The following is a 4,265-nucleotide window of genomic DNA, read 5'->3' as shown; positions in this document are numbered from 1 at the left end:
GAGCCTTAATTATTGAAATTAGTGTGGGCCCCAGCTTTTTGTCTCCATTCATTTGTAAACCATATTTGAAGCTGGATTCCTGGGCTTTTTTTCCATGCAAAAGCCTTGTATTAAGCCTTGTTTTGTGGACTCTTTGTTGCCATCTTGTTGGTCACATGTTGAGCCAAAGCCATTAGCAACCCACCCCATATGCTACCGATTTTCTGTAAAAAGAGAGAGAGAGAGAGAGAGAGAGAGAGAGAGATTCCGGGATCGAAAAACTTCCGACCTTCGAACGTCCGGTGAGCATTGGAGACAATTGAGAAAGTTCTCCATATTAGAGCTCTTTAGCAAGAAGAGAGTGCAGTCCTTTAAGAGAGTGAAAGTAGATGGAGTGCATGTCTTGATCCAAACTAAGGCATTCTTGCTCTCAAGATGCAAATCCATTGGTGATTTCTTCCCTTCTTTGCAATACTTGATCATTATGGTCACTGGATTTCTTGAAAGCTTGTGAGCCGGATAAGCCCGGGTTGGTCGCCACTTCTCTCTTTAATCCTATCTTCGAGAGAAGCCTTGCTTTTCTCCTTGATGGCTGCCACCTTGATATTGTAGTTCCTCCTAGTCATCACACCAAGTAAGTCTTCCTTCTACTTGATAGTATTGCCCTTTAGCATGTTGTTGTTCTTGTTTTAGTGCCCTTTTTAATGCTTGCATATATATTTGGAAAATGTTAAGTTTTAGGTTGGTAGTTTAGGTAATGGCAATACCCTTATGATGGTTGGTTTTCATGCTCGTTTGTGCACATGCTCAAAATTTTGTAGTGCAACCTTTAGCATTTCCACACTCTTAAACTTAGGTGTAAATCTCATGTTCCAACCATTCATGGGTTTATAAGTAATGATTTTGTAGGAGCATGCTTAAGTTTTAAGCCTTGAATTTGAGAGTGTTAATGACATCCTCTTTATGTTTTGTCTTTATTTGGTTTTGTAATGGTTGCCAATCCTTGGGTTATAGGACCACTTGAGAAGTGGCTTTGGGTCTTCGCATTTTGTCTTGGACTAGAGTATTTTCGAGGTTAGTAATCTGCACCTATTATTTTGACAAGTATTAATTTCAAAAGTTCTAATATTATTTGATTCTATATTTAAAATTTTTTAGGAGTGGGAGCTTGCAACTTTTTGTTTAAAGGAATGTTTGATCATATTTGGATTATAAAGTTTGGCATGTTTTAGAAACTCTACATTAGTTTTTCAGTGATTCTGGGTATTTGAATTGAATATTTTGAAAATTCTGAATTTGCCCTACAAAACTATTTTGCTATGAATATTATAAGTAATCCACCGGTAACTCCGTATTTTTAGTATTTGAGAAATTATTTTATTCGGTAAAATAATTGTCTAGTATTTTGTTATTTTATTTTGAATATCTATTATTTTTGTTAATATTGAAATTATTATTTTTGAATATGTATGTTTAGATATTTTTATTCAATTGTCTTAATTAAATGATTGATTTTCATTTTGTTTTGGTTATTGATTTATTATTTATACTAGTATTGTGATTTCTTAGATGACTATATTAAATGTTTTGAACTGTGTACTTAATCCATACGTTGGTATGATCTGCTTAAATTATGTCCATTATTTATTTAGTTGTATATTTGTTTTACTTTAGTTTGGAGAATTTAGTATTTTAAATAATTTTAAATGTTTTGTTTACTTAATCTTTAATTTCCGTGTGGGATCTTGAAATTTAATTTATTTTTCTGCGGACTTGGGAATCGGAAGAATTTGGTGATTTTCTGAATTTGTACCTTGTAAATATTTTTTTTGTATCTGAATATTTTGGTCTTCAAATGAGTGATATGCAACCCTGTCAATGGGGGGTTAAACCCTGACCTTGTCGACAAGTAATTTTGGGAAAATGAGACTGTAGTTTCGTACCGTGTCCGTTCGGTAAAATAATCAACGGCCACCAGGTATTCAGTCTCGGGTCACCTAGGGTAAATAAATGATTTCTGTTATTTTGGCTCGGGTCTGTCACTGAGGATAAACAAATGACCTTTGGCATTTACAGTGAGTTTGGAGACATACACTGGAAACCTGTTAATCTCTGCTTTGACTTTTGATATTGATTTTCTTTCAATTGTACTATTTATGTGTTTTTAATTTTCGGGTATATCTCAGGCACACTTTTTATCTTGCCTTGAAGTTTTTGCATCTTTGAGATCGCATTTCTGGTTTTCAATTGTTGGTGAGTGACATATTTGGATATATTCTTTTATTAGAATATTATACTCTATAAGTTATTTAAATTTTTGATTTCGAAAACTTGTATTATTCTGAAAATCCGGTATAATTGAAATATACCTCTGAAATTTTTGGCTTAGTCTAACTATGCTTTGGAGACTTATGCTCATATCTGACGATTTACTATACCTCTGTTTGATAGTTTTGAAACCTGATAATTCTTTTACCTGCAATGTTTTGGTTAACGCCATTATTTGAGAATTATACCCCTAATGGGCTATTTATTTGTAAACTCTGTTCAGTCTGAGTTGAAAAGCTTAATTGTTCTCGGCATTTGAATGTGAGATTTGTAAACCTTGTTGTTTTGATTAATTTCTGGATTACTTATTGGGCTAGTGAGGTCATGGATTTTTTTAAACCCTTTTCAGATCAAGAGTGATAGACCAGCGTGGATCTTGAAAGATTGTCTGTGGATGTTTTCTTATCCTATTGTAAATTTTGAGTTCTTGTCATTGTCTATCCCTGTATTCCTATATTTTGTATTTTGGACTTCTATATCCCCATATTTTGTACTATGTAGAGTCTGTAACCCAGTGACTTAGTTGGTTCTTTATAAGTTATTTGCTCTAAATAAAGTTCTGAGGCCTTGCAGGCTTATAGGGTTTACGCCCTGTGGGTCTGCGGCCGTTTGTCCATATGACGGATCCAGCCGGGCGGGGTTCGGGGCGTGACAATTAGTGGATGCTTATTGAAGGTCAACTTCCTCTTCAAAGCTCTCTTATTCTTTTTCTTCTTCAAAGTAACTCAACCCTTGGAGCTTTTGGTGTCTAAAGAAGGTTGAAACTCAGTTTATCTCTTGAAGCTCTTGGTGACGGAAGAAGGAAACTCTTCACCAGCATTTGATCACCGGCAAGCTTATAGGTAGGTCATCCCTGCTATTGTAGATCGTTGCGGGTCTTGGTGTCAAATTGAAACCATGTTGAAATGCTAGTCTAGTTCTGATGTTCTGTTTTGTTTTTATTAATTACTTGCAAGCAGTCCTTGACTGTTGACATGTGTTCTGGTTTTGAGTTCTGAAAGTTTAACTACTTTGCTTTCTATTTTCCTCTCATGTCCATGCATGGAAATTACATCTTGGATTATTTTATTCTCCTTGTAAGCATGCAGTCTTAGTATAATTCATTATATTTATGTATATATAAATGCTTCTAAGCATGAGATTTTGTAATTAAGCATGCAGTATTAGTTTAATTCTTATATTTATATATGCATGTGTCATCTGAAGGCTTGGGTTAGCCACGAGATTCATTTGAGTGGGAGTGAATCTTTTTTTTTTTCTCTTCCTTCTTGATCCGATTCTTCTTCTTATTATTATCATTATTTTCCTTTCTTACTTGTTGACTTGATGAACCTTGTTCTGTTAATAGGCTGGTTTTAAAAACCGTGCTCAATTTGATGTTTAATTATCATGTTGCTTTTGCCTTTCAATAGAGTTGTGTGAATTGTTTGAAAGCCATATCTTTTGAAATCCCTGCATTAGTGTATTTTGTGAGTATATGCATATATATATATATATATATATATATAAGTATGCATGAGATCTTAAATTTTGTTCTTCATTTTGGTATTTATGAAAAGTTTTCTGGTTTCATGTTTAAAAGGATGGTCTTAAAATGCTTGTTCGCTTTTTATATTATTTGGTGTTATTAAGTTAATGTTGTGGTTTAAGTGAGTGGATGTTTATAAAATTATAATATCACCTTGTTTTCTTATTCATCCTCTAAAATTTTTTAATTGTTTTGATATTTGTAAGTTCTGATTTTTTTAGTCTTGTGTATTAGAGTTGTTGATTGCTTAGCTTAACCCTCTTCAAGCTAAGGGTTTTAGTTGTAAGTTTTTAGCCCGACCCAGGGTTTGTAATCTAAATATAGCTTCTTTTTGTTGGGTAGATCCTGTAGCGAGCCTTAATTCACAGCATTTGGTGAACCCAACTCCGTAGCTCGGAATTAGGTAGGCTCTCGCACCCGTATAACTTTG

General features: G+C 34.0%; 1 long non-coding RNA gene across 2 annotated transcripts; it reads left to right on the top strand.

Annotated features, from left to right (window-relative positions):
* The first annotated feature begins 219 nt into the window (after positions 1–219).
* Positions 220–4,265, top strand: LOC120263879. 2 transcript variants are annotated; one of them, XR_005537161.1, is made up of 4 exons: positions 220–613; positions 994–1,053; positions 2,657–3,149; positions 4,178–4,265. It is a non-coding gene; the product is annotated as an uncharacterized LOC120263879 (long non-coding RNA). The 2 variants fall into 2 exon arrangements; XR_005537160.1 differs by lacking the exon at positions 4,178–4,265 and having other exon boundaries at positions 2,657–3,454.

Source organism: Dioscorea cayenensis, chromosome 6 (genome assembly GCF_009730915.1).
Source record: "Dioscorea cayenensis subsp. rotundata cultivar TDr96_F1 chromosome 6, TDr96_F1_v2_PseudoChromosome.rev07_lg8_w22 25.fasta, whole genome shotgun sequence".
NCBI lineage: Eukaryota > Viridiplantae > Streptophyta > Magnoliopsida > Dioscoreales > Dioscoreaceae > Dioscorea > Dioscorea cayenensis.
The sequence above is the reverse complement of the archived record's forward strand: the minus strand, read 5'-3'. Positions and strand labels throughout refer to the sequence as shown.